Below are 15426 nucleotides of genomic sequence, written 5' to 3'. Positions count from 1 at the left end.
GCCGCAGCCGGGATTCGAACCCGCGACCTGCGGGTCAGCAGCCGAGTACCTTAGCCACTAGACCACCGCGGCGGGGGCTCGTATTATTCCTTCATGATGTACATTCTAACATCGCCACCGACGCTCTTTTCTTGGACTTCGAAAAAGCCTTCGATAAAGTATCGCACATTCTTCTCATGCATAAAGTTTCGCACCTAAACCTACACCCCGACACAGTTAATTGGGTATGCGAATTCTTGACCGATCGCCTTCAATTTGTTTCCACCAACTTATTTTCCTCGTCTCTATCCCCTGTTTTATCTGGTGTGCCGCGAGGCTCCGTACTTGGACCGCTACTCTTTCTCATATATATTAATGACCTTCCTGTTAATGTATCATCTAATATACGCCTTTTTGCAGATGACTGTGTTCTTTATTGCCCAATAACAAATTCCATAGACTCTTCCTCTCTCCAGGATGATCTCCTTAAAATGCAGGCGTGGCGCAACCAATGGTACATGTCCCTCAACGTCAGTAAGTGCTCCCACATGTCCTTTCGCCGTCGCCGTAACTATGTAGCTCCTTCTTACTCTCTTAACAACAATTAACCCAATGCAAGACATTTAACTACCTAGGAGTACATATGTCTAGTTTATTTATTTATTTAGTGAATACTGCCGATTTCTATGCGAAGTCGTAGGCAGGAGTGGGTGACAGATACACTTGATTGGACATTTTCCAGGCCAAGAAAACAACAGAAGCTTAAAACAAAAAAAAATATGTCGGGGGGGAAATATAGAAGAAAAACAGGAATTTACAAACATTGCAGTCAATGCAGCGCTTCAGAATGAGCAAGTTTTGTTGACAAAAAAAAGGCGAGAAAAACACACACCGACACAATCGACGAAGCGTGATACAATTGAGCTAGCGCTGAACATAGGAAAGTAATACAACTCAGACACACACGGGAGAGATTAAATGAGGTGACAATGAAATAAAAAGAAAGAAATAAAAAAAGTACGAAGGATAGCTGGCAGATTTGCTATCGCATTTATGAATGAAGCGACAGTTGTGGATGAAACATCTCATCGGGCAGGGCATTCGAACTATGTGCTGCTCGGGGAAAAAAATGATTTTTGGAAAGCAGTGGTTCTGCATGAGAATTCCTGGACTTTCTTGCTGTGGTGTGACCGGGTTATACGTGATTTCGACGGTAGAATATATTTAGTTTTAGCGATTCCAAGGTTACTGTGATAGATCTGACAAAACAGTTTCAGTCTTTCATGGGAGCGCCTGCGTTCTAAGGGTTCCAAGTCCGAACTTTCAAGGAGGGTCGAGGGGGATGTGTTTTTTCTATAAGCGTTGTAAATAAACCTTATGGATTTTCTTTGTACACGTTCCAGTTTTTTAATGTTTGCCGACGTATGAGGTTTCCACACAGGAGACGCGTATTCCAGTATGGGTCTCACGTAAATTTTGTACGCCAACATTCTAATTTCTTTGGTAGATTTTCCAATGGTTCTGCGTAAGTACCCAAGTGCCTTCATTGCCTTTTTTTGTGTGTACTCTATGTGCTCGTTCCACTTTAGGTCGGAGGTAATTATAACCCCTAACTATTTGTAGCTGCTAACTAGAGATATACAGTTATTGTTGATGCAATAGGTGAAAAGAAAGGGACATTTTTTGCGGGTAACTCTCATACCGACGGTCTTTTTTGGTGCTCATCTGCCAAGTCGAACACCAAGAATGTATCTTATCCAGGGATTTGTTTAGGGTGATCTGGTCGTTGGGGTCATTGATGACATGGTACAGGATGCAGTCGTCTGCAAAAAGCCTTATTTTAACGGGTATGTCACAGACTATATCATTAATAAATACTAAAAACAGAAGCGGGCCAAGGATGGAGCCTTGTCGTATACCGGATTGAACTGAAGTGGGGGTGGAGCTTGAGCCATCTACAGAGACACTTTGGTATCTATGGGAAAGGTATGCCCGAATCCATGTTAGTAAAGAATCGTTTTTCAGGATCGGTTTTAATTTTATAAGCAACTTGTGATGGGAGACTCGGTCAAATGCTTTTTCGAAATCAAGGAATATAATGTCAATTTGACTATGGCTATCTAGAGCACTAGCGAGGTCGTGAACTCTCTCAAGTAGTTGTGTGGTAGTCGAAAGTCCTTTGCGAAAACCGTGTTGCCGGGGGTCAATTATGTTGTTTCTGTCAAGGAAGGCGGAGATGTGTTTAAATACTATGTGTTCAAGCTATTTCGCACATGTACATAACAAAGAAATAGGCCTGTATGATGACACAAGTGACTTGTTTTCAGATTTAGGTATAGGAATGATTTTTGCGTATTTCCATTCACTCGGGACTTCGCCACTAGACAATGATTTGGAGAATATAAGTGTTAGATATTTGGAGCGCCATTCCGCATAACGAACAAGAAATTCATTGGGTATGGCATCAGTTCCGGGTGATTTTTTCGTATCAATGTTCAGCCCCAACGACAACACACCTTCTTCAGAAGCGCTAATGTTGTCTAAGGGATCTATGTCGTCTAATGATGAAAAAGGAGGGGCGATTCCGTTATCGTTTGTGAACACTGAACTGAAGTAGTCATTCAACGCCTCTGCGATTTCTGCACTGTCGACTACGTTTGTATCGTTTATGGAAAGACTGATCGAAGTTTTATTTTTTGGTGCGATATGACGCCAGAATTTCCCAGGCGATGAAAGAAGAAAGTTTGTTAAGGACACTTTCTGATAGTGGTTTTTGGCTTCTGAGATTACGTTTTTGAGTTGCACGTGCAGTGTTAGCATTTTATCTGTGCTGTTCTTTGAGGGGCGTTGTTTGTGCTGTTTTCTAGCTTTACTCAGCTTACGACCTAACCGGATAACATCTTTTGTTGTCCAGGGGTTAGAATTTCGCAGTACTTTATCTTTGCACGGAACGAAGTTTTGTATGCACTTGAACACTAACTCTTTAAAAAAGCGCCATAGGTTATCTACTGAATGTTCAGCAGATTCATAAAGAGAAGTAAACTCAGAAAAGCTGTTGCCCATAGCATTCAAAATGTCAACGTCACTGGCACGAGAAAAAACGAGAATCTTCCTTTTTTGGACCGTGTGTCTTGCCGCAAAATCTATTTTCATAATTAGGGACACCATTTTATGGTCAGATATGCCCTTAAGTACCTGAACCTGTGGGTTGCGACGCAGAATGCCGCTGTTAACAAGAAAGAGGTCCAGGACTGACTTGCTGTTTCGTTGAGTTCGAGTAGGCTCCTTCACTAGTTGCGTTAAATTGTGAAACAAAACAAGGTCAGCAAGTGGCTCGGAAGCTCTGCAAAGTGGATCCGGGAAATCTTGAGCCCAGTTTATCAGAGGCATATTGAAGTCGCCGGCCAGTAGCGAACTGCATGCGTGATTTCTATATTGACACAAAAATTCATTTATTTGATCAAAAAAATGTTGTCAGCATTCGGAGGGCGATAAAATCCTCCAATGATTAAATTAAATTCTTCGAGGAATATTTTTATAATTACACATTCAATTCCAGTAATATCCTGTAGTCTTAGGACGTGTAATTATTCCAAGAATAGGATAGCTACTCCACCGCCTCGGGAATCCCGGTCGTATCTATGGATTTTATAGTGGGGAAATGCAATTTCAGCGTCAGTGATGTCTTTGTGCAACCAGGTTTCAGTTATAATTATTACATGATGTTTATGTGCTATTATAATGCTTTCCAAGTCATCCATTTTATGCAATATGCTGCACGCATTAAGATTCAAGCACCTAAACGTTTACAGCTGCCCATGAGGTCATTTAGACCGTCGTGTTCTATTACCATCTTTACCAACGCGCACCCTTGTCTTCTCAGTATCATCCCACGTGTACATATTGCCATTGATCTTGATCTTGTCGTAAAAAAGCTGCACTTTGCTTCCAGATGCTCTTTTATCAGCGGAACTTTGCCATAATTGCTTTCTAACATGCCTTGTTGAAACAGAAAAGTCTTCCGAGATAGTAATATTTCGTTTGCCTTTTCGCTTTGAACAATTTTTGAGCACGTTCAGCTTATTACGGTGGTCCAAGAACCTCATGATTACTGGGCGCAGTTTATCTATTTGTTTACGCCCCATTCTGTGCAGCCGTTCAAGTGAGGAAACCTGTACACCCAGTGTTTCCTTAAATATTTCTTCAACATTTCTTCAACAAGTTTTTCCGTAAGTGACTCGGGCGTCTCATTTTCATTCTCAGTAATACAGAATATTATGACATAATTTCGCCTACTTCGGTCTTCAAGATCAACAAGTTTTCTTTCTAATGTCTGAATGCTATCCTCCATCTTGTCAATTCTTGCTCCAAATTCTAAGCACTTTGCCACGGATCCCTCTACATTCTTCAGTGTTATTTCTATGCCGTCTAGTCTTTTCATCATACTAGTGATCTGTCCTGCGCCCATCATATTCTCCAACTAACTAATTCCTGGAATCGCCTATTAGGTTATCTGCGCCGTAACCTATCATCAGCATCCCCTGCAGTCAAACTACCTACATATAAAATGTTTATTTGATCCAAACTAGAATATGCCTCTGCTATTTATGACAATCACAAAGTTAATATAAACCATTCCCTCGAATCAGTCCAGAACTGCGCTGCCAGGTTCATTCTTTCCGATTATTCTTACAGGTCAAGTGTATCCGCCCTAAAATCACAGCTCTGCTTCACCACACTTTCTTCTCACCGCAAGACTGCTCGTCTAATATTATTTTTTGGGTTTTTTCCATTCGCTGCCTCGAGGAAACCAAATCATTATTCCTGCACATCGTTCCTCTCGCCACTTACACCAAAATGCTGTGTATCTACCACGTGCACATACGGCCACCTACCAACGTTCATTTTTCCTGCATACTTCCGGAGAACGAAATGCCCTTCCAACCGATATCGCCCTCATCGCCGACATTGCTCAATTCAAAGCTGCCATTGAAGACCATCTTTCAAGTCATGGAACCTAACCTGACCTGCCAGTTTTTTTTCGTTCGCCCACCCCTTATGTAATGTCCCATGTGGGACCTTTGAGGTACTATGAATAAATGAATAAGGCTTGTGGTTGCGTGCCGCGCGCTGCGGAGTCTACAGTTGTAGGTTTTATGTCCCACAATTGAAATTTTTCTTCTTTTTTTTGTCTGTGCAATCTGTCAGAATTGTTGGCATTTACATGACAATTTTTTATCCCCTGTACAAAACCATCATCCATCATGCTCTTTATTGTTTCTGGGGGACACCTCTGGACTGTGTTCTGTGCCTCATACTGGTGTCACACGACCATGTTTAAATGCGATCAGTGCCGATCCGAATTAACCACGATCTGGATTAGATGCCACTTTCAATCGTAATCACAGCCACTTTCAATCGTAATCAAGCCCGATCGCAATCAAGACTATCACGAGCTGCGTGCCACGATTTGGCTGAGAGATCGCAATTTCGTGTTCTCTGCACTCCGTAACCGAGCTTCTTGAAAGCAAGAGAAACAAAAAAATGAAGCATAGTTCGATAAAAACAAATTTAAAGAGCTAGATATTTATGTATAAAAAAATTTTTAACTGTTCCAATTCAAAAAAATTTATGTAATACAGCATACTTTTAATATTCCATATCTTAAGATTCGTATTGTACCACATGTAGTTATGGTAGAAGCAGACGACAAGTTCAACTCGCACTGTCAAAGCACATAGAGCACCTCAAATCAAATTGATTATGAGTGTCACCAGCTCTTCGATTACGTCACAGCGTACGCACACTTCATGATCAAATGATGGGACTTTTACAGTACTTGACCACTGGAGGAGCAACTGGGAACCCTTGAGGCGACAGAAGTGAAACTCCGGCGTGTACGAGATTGCCGTTTCGCTGCGACTAGACGGCTACCAGCAGGTGCCATCAGAAATAAAAGTGAAGATTAAGGTCATCGCACAGCAATACAAGTAAGTGCAAAGAAATCTCTACGGAATGATGGACTTATGAAAAACTTTTGTAGTGGCACGGAAAGTTTTTGACGTCTGAGCAGTTCTTGCACGAATAACATATTGCCGAGAATCACGCTGAGTTTTGTCAATGACATTTTACAGCATTTTAGGGTACTCTAGTGCCCCTGATGTATTTCATCTCATCCAAGCTCAGACAGGATTAGCTTGGTTCCCGTAGCAGCGGCGATAAAGTTTATCGCAACCAAGAAAAGCATGCTGGATTAGGGCATCAACATTAAACTGGTCCTGCGACAAAACCGGCGATCCGCTCATTTGATTCATCAGTTATTCAATTTCAAAAACCAGATTGACCAGATATTTGGTTGGTTATTCGGTTAATAATACCGTGATATTCGGATAATAGAATAACCGAATTTACATTTTGTAATACTATGATAAATATTTGTTTTTCTTGGATTATTCTGTTTGTAGAAAACATTGCAACCATTTGTACAAGCCTGATATATGCTTTTATTGACCTTCTCACATGGTTCATTGGTCTTACTGCGGGGACACTAAGCGAGCCACTTGCGATAATGCCTCTTGAGAGGTAGCTAGTGATTACCCATTCAAAAACATGGTGGGTCGCCACCGGACAAAAGATATGGGTGTGTCGTGTACGTGTGTCCTATCCTGAGTCTCGTTAGTATTACCTCTGTATGACGCGATTTTGATACTGGCAGCCAATGACCAAGGTGTGGCTTAATAATGTGTAGTTTGTTTTGTGTGTGTGTATCCCACTTGCTCTGCCAGTAGTAGCTGAGGTTTCGTTTGAGAGTCGGCTTAAGATCAAGGGCCGGGATTATTATGGGTGTAGGGGCAGTGCTTTTGTGGACGGATGCAGCGAGCTGATCCGCCCTCACGTTGCCTTCGATCTCACGGCGCCCTGGCACCCAGCACGCTACAACATGTTGTTTGAGTGTGTAGAGTGTGCACAAAATGGAGTAAAGTGAGACAAGGACCGGGTTTTTTTGTTTTTTAAGACTGTGCAGAGCCGTTACCACACTGAGGGAGTCTGTATAAATTACTGCTTTTTGTATTTCTAATTGTTTGATGTGTTTAGCTGCCACAAGTATCGCGTAAGCTTCCGCTGTGAAGATACTTGTGCCTGGATGTAGAGGGCCAGCATCCGAAAAGGAAGGGCCAACAGCAGCGTAGGACACAGAGGAGTTAGACTTAGAGGCATCTGTAAAAAACTCAGGACGTGTGTATTTGTGTTGAAGTTCCAGGAAATATGTTCGGATATGGGCAATGGGCACATGTTTAGTAACTTCTAAAAAAGACACATCGCAGTCTATAGTCTGCCACTGCCACGGTGGCGGGTATGCTACAGGAGCCATTAAACTGTGTTCGAGTGACACTCCAGTGTCCTCAGCTAGACCCTTCAGGCGAACTGAGAAGGGCTGCCTCATTGAAGGCCTGTTTTGAAAAAGAATGGAGCTCGACAAGTCATCAATAGTAGAGTATGAGGGGTGCCTCTTGTCTGCTTTCACCTTAAGGAAATATACAAAGGACATGTAGGTTCTTTGCAGATGAAGCGACCACTCATTTGACTCAACGTAAAGGCTTTCTACGGGGCTGGTGCGAAAAGCACCCGTAGAAAGGCGGATGCCTGAATGGTGCACGGGATCCAGCATCTTCAAAGCACTTTGAGTCGCTGACTGATAAACAATGGCCCCATAATCTAAGCGGGTGCGAATAAGGCTTCTATACAGGTTCATGAGGCATTTCCTGTCACTACCCCACGTAGTACGTGACAACACTTTTATAACATTCATGGCTTTTAAACATTTTGTTTTTAAATACTTGATGTACGGTACAAAGGTCAACTTGTTGTCCAAGATTAAGCCCAAGAATTTATGCTCGGCTTTGACGGACAGACGTTGCCCGTTCAGTCGAATGTCAGGTTCCGAGTGCATGCCTCTCTTTCGAAAGAACAAAACACACGTGCTTTTGTGTGGGTTAAGTTGAAATCCGTTTTCATCTGCCCATTTGGAGACCTTGTTTAAACCCAGCTGAACCTGCCGCTCACACATTGCCAAGTTGCATGACTTGAAGCCAAGCTGAACGTCGTCGACATATGTACAATAGAACATATTACGGAGGATGGACAAGTGCAAGGAATTCATTTTGATAATAAAAAGTGTGCAACTAAGCACACCACCTTGTGGCACGCCTGTTTCCTGGACAAATGTTTGTGAGAGAACACTGCCCACACGGACACGGAATGTCCGGTTTGACAGGTAACTTTCGATTATGTGAAACATTCTTCCGCGCACGCCAAGGTGGGACAGGTCTTTTAGAATTCCAAAACGCCATGTTGTATCATAAGCCTTTTCGATATCGAGGAATACAGAGAGAAAATATTGTTTATGGACGAAGGCGTCCCTGATCTGTGCCTCGATACGAACAAGGTGGTCTGTGGTGGATCTACTTTCTCGAAACCCGCACTGAAATGGGTCGAGCAAATTGTTTGTTTCAAGGAAATGTATGAGTCTGCAGTTTATCATTTTTTCGAAGACTTTGCACAAGCAGCTTGTAAGTGCAATAGGCCTATAACTCGAAGCTAAAGAAGGGTCCTTGCCCTCTTTCAAAATGGGAATAATAATAGCCTCTTTCCAGGAGGTAGGAATAGTGCCAGAAAACCAGATAGCATTTTACAAACAAAGTAAGGTTTTTCGTGTTTCGATTGGTAGGTTTTTTAACATTTCATACACCACACGGTCAGAACCTGGGGCAGAAGTACTGCAGGAGTTTAGAGACGTTCGCAGCTCAGCTAGACTGAAAGCTTGGTTATATGCCTCGTATCTAGTGGATTTGTGTTCTAGTTTCTGCTTTTCTATTCTTGTTCTGTATTTTTGAAAAGTGTCAGTATAGTGGGATGAGCTGGACACCTGTTCGAAGTGTGCACCGAGGAAGTTTGCCTGATCTTCCAAGGTGTCACCCTGAGTGTTTACAAGTGGAAGTGTGTGTACTTGTTTTCCTGCTATCCTACCGACCATGTTCCAGACTGATTGATTTGTGGGGTTTAACGTCCCAAAACCACCATATGATTATGAGAGACGCCGTAGTGGAGGGCTCCGGAAATTTCGACCACCTGGGGTTCTTTAACGTGCACCCAAATCTGAGCACACGGGCCTACATTTCCGCCTCCATCGGAAATGCAGCCGCCGCAGCTGGGAATCGAACCCGCGCCCTGCGGGTCAGCAGCCGAGTACCTTAGCCACTAGACCACCGCGGCGGGGCGATCATGTTCCAGACTTTAGCCTCCTGTGTGTATGAATTGATCCCTGACAAAAACTTCTGCCAGCTTTCTCTTCTGGCCTGCCAACGCGTTCTCCTGCCTTGAGACTTTATTTTCTTGAAGGTGTCAAGATTTTCGGCTGTCGGTGAGTTCCGAAGCAGCCTCCAAGCTCTGTTTTGCTGTTTGCGCGCGTTTCGGCATTCAGAGTTCCACCATGGCACACGCCGTTTTCCAGGGTGTCCATTTGTTTGTGGGATGCATTGTGTTGCAGCATCAATAAAAAACGCTGTGAAGTAGCTGACAGCAACATCAATGTTCAAAGCACATATGTCATTCCAACCTAGACGAGCGATAATATAAAAGTGTTCCCAGTCGGCTCTTTTTATGAGCCACTTGGGAACACGTGGTGGACACTCAGTTACTGTATTTGTGCTCAAAACTATGGGGAAGTGGTCACTTCCGTACAGATTACTGACGACTTTCCACTGGAGTAGAGGCACAAGAGATGGAGATACTATGCTTAGGTCTATGGAGGAGTAGGTGTTATTGGCGAGATTATAATAGGTTGGTTCTTTTCGATTTAGGAGACACGCGCTCGAGGAGAGAAGGAACTGTTCAATCAGTCGACCTCGCGCGTCACACCGAGAGTCACCCCATAGCCTGCTATGCGCATTAAAGTCTCCAAGGAGAACATAGGGCTCCGGAAGTTATCAATTAAAGAGTGTAAATCACGTTTTTGCAGCTGACAGCTAGGAGGAATGTAGATAGTGCAGATTGTGATCAGTTTATCAAAAAGAACCGCTCGAACAGCCACTGCCTCAAGGGATGTTTGGAGTTGTAAGTGTGTGCATGCAATTCCTTGATTCACTATGATGGCAACACCTCCGGATGATGTCATGGCATCAACACGGTCCTTTCGGAAAATAACGTATTTACGAAGAAAATTTGTGTGTTTTGAATTAAGGTGTGTTTCTTGTACACACAGCACTTTTGGTGAGTGTTCGTGTAAGAGTTCTTGGATGTCGTCAAGATTTCTGAGAAGGCCCCTGACGTTCCATTGTATAATTTGGGTGTTCATGGTGAATGTAAAATAGTGCTGTGTGTACGAAAAGCGAGTGGCTATTTAGACAGGGAGTTTGAGTTCACTTAACAGGGCTGTCACCAGGCCCTGTTATCGGCTTTTTTGTTTTCTTGGTGCGCTCCAAGGAGCCACGCTGCTCTTTCGGCACCAAGGGTACCGACGTATCCATTGCCTCCTCTGAGGCACTGGATGCCCGCACGTGCGGGCTGCTAGTTCGAATTCCGGGCCTTGCCTGGTGAGGTGAGGCCTTGAGACCTGAGGACTCTGGAGTCTCCAGTCTCTGTTTGGGAGTAGGCGGTGTAGCCTGGGCTACAACCGCCTTGGGGGCAGGTGCCACAACCACCGGCTCGGCATTTGCGGGCCGAAGGAGTGGCGAGGGATGGTGCGGCGGTGCCCCCTGACGCGCCGCATCAGCGTATGTAGGTCCATAGAATGGAGAGACTCTTCGCCGTGCTTCCTTAAATGTAATGTTCTCCTTCACCTTCAACGTAATTATTTCTTTTTCTTTTTTCCAGTATGTGCAGGAGCGTGAATATGCGGCATGGTTTCCTTCGCAGTTTACACAGTGTGGCGGTTGTTTGCAGTTCTCAGACACATGGCCTAGGACTCCACATTGTGCACAAGTCTGGCGACCACGACAGGTTTTAGAGCCATGGCCATACCTCTGGCATTGGAAGCAACGACGAGGGTTTGGTATGTACGGCCTGATAGATGTCTTTGTGTACCCTGTTTGAATAGATTCCGGTAGTTTACTAGATGCAACTGTTGAGTATTAAGTGTTTTGTCGGTGTTTCCTTATTATCTCTTCTGATGATGATTCTCTGTACATTAGTGACATTTTGGCTCTTCCACCCCTCCAAAAGTTCAGTCTCAGTCAAGTCAAGTAAGTCCATGTCAGATACCACTCCGCGAGTTGTGTTCATTGATCTATGTGGTGTTATGGTTATTGGTATACCACCGAAATCTGAAAGACGGTCTAGCTTTTAAATTGTTCTTTGTCACGGATTTCGAGGAGAAGGTCTCCACTAGCCATTTTGGTTACCTTGTATCCTGTGCCAAGAGTTTCGGTAAGACATCTGGAAACTAGGAAAGGAGAGACGGTCCTGGCTTGCTTTTCAGTTTTTTCACAGTGAATGACGTGGAAATGGGGAAAAGTTTCTGTTGGCTGGTTGAAGAAATTCATGTCGTCGGTGCGTACCCGCTTTAAGCCGGTACGATCAGATAGAAGAGGGAATGCTCCATGCATGCCGGTCTTATTTTTGTTCAGCAGCGTTGGCGGCCACCCACCACGGAGCCCAACAGGGGACGCTGCAAGTTTGCAGGTGCTGAAAGCTTGCAGACGTCAGCCGTACAACACTGCCATAACCCAATGCACCTAGACCAAGGTAGGCTATTTGCACAGGGTTAACCCTTGCCGCCAGGAAAAATGGAAGTAAACAGAAGAGAGCAGAAGACAGGACAGATAGATAGTGAGAGATAAAGACGAAGATGTGGGCAGAGAGAGATAGGAAAAGGCGACTGCCGATTTCCCCTGGGTGGGTCAGGCCAGGGGTGCCGTCTACGTGAAGCCGGGGCCAAAGGGGTGTGTTGCCTCTGCCGGGGGGCCTTAAAGGTCCCATCACCCAGCGTCAGCTCAACCCCCAGGATCCCCTTTTCCCCGGACACGGCAAGGCCACGCACGGCTAGGCGTGGGAGGGAGTAGAAACTCCCCCGTTAGCTCGGGTCCGTGGTGTCGCTACACACCAAACGCCTACTTGCGCAGGCGCCCCTGCGGGGATCAGATGTGACTGGTTTTGCCATGTCTTGTAGGCCTAATGAAGGCATGTAAAGCACTAGTACATAGCAGTGCATATTTTACGTCATATCTGTGATTTTACGTAGGCAGAGTCATATGGACCCTGGCACAAAAGACTTTGGTGTTAAAAGGAAGAAGGGTACGCCAAGCTTACGAGGAGGGCTTAACGTGGCCTTCTTGACTGACGCTTTCCTTGGCACAGACAAAGCCAGTAACAGACCATGAAATAGTGTTAGAACTCCAGCATCAGAAAATAACATGCAAACCTGGCTTTGGCAACCACGATAGGAGCAAGGGCCTTTCGTTGCTCATACTTGGCTCGCACAGAGGGCAAACTCAGCGTGGCAGCTGTGCGGATTGTCTCCGCCGGTAGGCACGGAGGGCTTTTCAGACACCCAACATTTGACGTTGTGCTTTGAGAGCTTTACTCTTAATATAGTAAAGTCCAGTCTGACAGAATTGACAATGTGAGCTGAGCACTCATTGACTACAACCAATGTCTGCAACCAATGTGGTTGCAGGCAATGCCAGTGTTACCAGCACACCGAGTTTGTTCATGTTTTGAAAACACAGCACACACTTTCCATTCTAGTTCTTATAATGCAATAGCTGCGTTTGCAGACTAGAAAATTCATGTCCGTGTGAAGAATTGTTGGCTACAGCAATGCATTATTGCATTAGACTGCATCATTCTGCTGATTGTCATCCGCTGCGGTTAGCTGACCAACCGGAGCTCGACATTTTTACTTTATTGGGTCGATCGCATCTTGCGAGTGTCCTGACCTAATGAGTGTATATACGACAACATGGTTTAGGGTGTGAAAGCTTGATTTTATGATATCTAAATGCCAGATTTTTAGGCACCAAAAGAGTATGTTCTATGCGCCAAAGACAGGCAGGTAAAACACCGTTTTAGGCCTTCAAAATGAAAAATACTATAGGCACAATAAAGTTTTACAAAAATTGAAATAATTTAAAAAAAAAACATCAGTGACTTGTTTCTAAGACAAAAAGCAAAAAAAATGATATTGCTTAAGGTAGCAGTTGAACATAGGCATTTATTTATTTATTTATTTGGGTGAAATCTCAATAGAACGAACTCTACACTTACGAACTTTTCAGATTAAAAAACTTTTAAAAAATCTCACGCTCACTGCTAATAGTTTCAATGTAAAATTATTTTACTACTACGTACTTCAGAATAACGAACGTTAATTTAGTTCCGCATTATATTAACAACATCTTAGTACTACGACTCATGTTTTCAAATCTATCGCGACCACCCGAGTGGTGCGCAAGCAGATGACAAAGCGAACAGACGCCTTGCTTCTCAGAAGGCGCATGACGGTGGAGGGGGAAAAAAAGGAAACACGAAAGGGCGACTTTCTTTTCTTTCTTTTTGTTAAAAAATCGACGCTGCAGGTTCACAAGCGCCGAGGCGAGGGCAACATGGGAGAGCAAGGTCAGTGAGGCAGAGTAGGAGTTGTGGAGCAGGAAGCATGGGCGCGGAAAGCCTGAGACAGCGAGGGAGCAGAAAATAAAATGCGAGAAATTTTCTTTTCTAGCATTTTTTTTTCTGAAGAGGCGTTCAAGTGTGGCAGCTTAGTCTAGTTGGTATGGCATGACGACAATTATAATGCGAAAACAAAACGACGACACAGAGACAAGAAGGAGACACTCGTGTCCTTCGTCTCCTTCTTGTCTCTGTGTAGTCGTTTTGTTCTTGTGCTATAACTATCGTCAGGCGATCAAGGCCGCGACGCTTCGGGATTTTCTTTCTTTGTCACTTCTACATGTGCTCTAGGAGGCCTTGTTTGTCAGTCGTGTTCACCTTTTTTCAGTGATTACTTATCGCGTCTGCAAAGCGAGTTAGCGCTTGTGCTGCGGCGCTACTACACATGAGTTCATCTCTGCTTGCGACGAAGAAGCAGAAGCAGTTCTTGCTAAGCGAGAAAGTGGATATTCTTCGGCATCTAGAAGGCAAAAAGCAGGCTGTTGTGACCAAAGAACGGAATCGCACCACAGGAATGTGGATTAGCTGGAGGCCTTCGCGCTGCAAAGTTTGTGCTGCATGCGTCAAAGAAAGAAAAAATTTGTCTTCTTTAAAGTAAATGTGCATTTTTTTGTGTTCACTTGTGAATTTGTTTTTTTCTCGTGAAAAACGAGTTCAAGGACCCCCCGTTGTAAAGGTAAGTTGTTTTGGTCATTGGACAATAAGTATTTGTGGTTCCTTTTAGAGCTTTCACTACAACGACCTTTCAAAATAACGAAATAATTGCCGCATCCACCGAAGTTCGTTATACCGAGATTTCACTGTATTTAGGAAAATACTGCCAGTCTGAATGCCAGACTTTTGACAGAAGTAGGCCGTATCAACACAACAATATGCAGTAAGTAGAAAAAAATATTGAGTAGATTATACAGTAATACAGATATTGTGTAGAAAAAGAAAAGGAAAGCGTTGACTCACATACAAAGGAAACAGAAAATCCACACCACAAATGCCATGCCATACAGAGCAATATAAAACTGCGCGAGAGTAGTGCTCGGCAGATCTTGCTGTGCACAAAAAAAGAGAAAAAATCAAATAAAAATGTCAGGTACAATCGATAACAATGCAAAAAGTACATCCGGGCATGTTAGTTGTAAGCGTGGCAAATTTATGAGACAAACATTTTGATTAAGACTAAGATGGGCACAAGAAGAATGGCGCTGTAAAGGAAATGGAAGTGTAGCTATTAGAAAAATGGAGCAAGTAACGCACAGAGAAATTATTTCAGGTCGACATTTTACAGGGCCTCTGGTGGTAATTTGTTCTACTCGTTTATTGAGCGGAAAAAAAAAGAGTACCTGTATATGTTAGTATGACAGAGCAGCTCACTAATTCTTTTAGGGTAGGAGAAGCGTGTTTCGCGGCGCAAAATTGGTTCAATGTAATTGGTTTTCCACATCGCTAGTTTGTCATTATATATAAAGTAAAGCAACTTCATTCTTTCGTGGTAACATCTCCATTGCAAAGTTTCGAGCTTAGCGCTTTCCAAAAGAGCTGATGTGTCGTGTCAGTAGGCATTAAACACGAACCGCACAGCCTTTCGCTGTACTGATTTAAGTTTATCTATGTTAGCTTGTGTGCGGGGATCCCATACAGACGACGCGTATTTTAGTAACGGTATTATGCATGTTTTATATGCGAGAAGCTTTGTTTCAAGAGTTGCTTTAGCAAGTGTTCATCTTAAGTAAGCTAGTTTTCTCAGAGCCTTTTTTTTCCATGTAAGCTATATGATCATTCCATCTT

At 43.7% G+C, this 15426-nt stretch overlaps 1 protein-coding gene across 6 annotated transcripts in view; it reads right to left on the bottom strand.

The window, feature by feature from the left end:
* Window positions 1-15426, bottom strand: part of TTLL12 (Tubulin tyrosine ligase-like 12) — a 457993-nt gene that overhangs the window by 308442 nt on the left and 134125 nt on the right. The gene's annotated exons all lie outside the window — the stretch shown is intronic.

The sequence above is a fragment of the Rhipicephalus microplus genome, unplaced genomic scaffold (genome assembly GCF_043290135.1).
Source record: "Rhipicephalus microplus isolate Deutch F79 unplaced genomic scaffold, USDA_Rmic scaffold_12, whole genome shotgun sequence".
Classification (NCBI taxonomy): domain Eukaryota; kingdom Metazoa; phylum Arthropoda; class Arachnida; order Ixodida; family Ixodidae; genus Rhipicephalus; species Rhipicephalus microplus.
The sequence above is the reverse complement of the archived record's forward strand: the minus strand, read 5'-3'. Positions and strand labels throughout refer to the sequence as shown.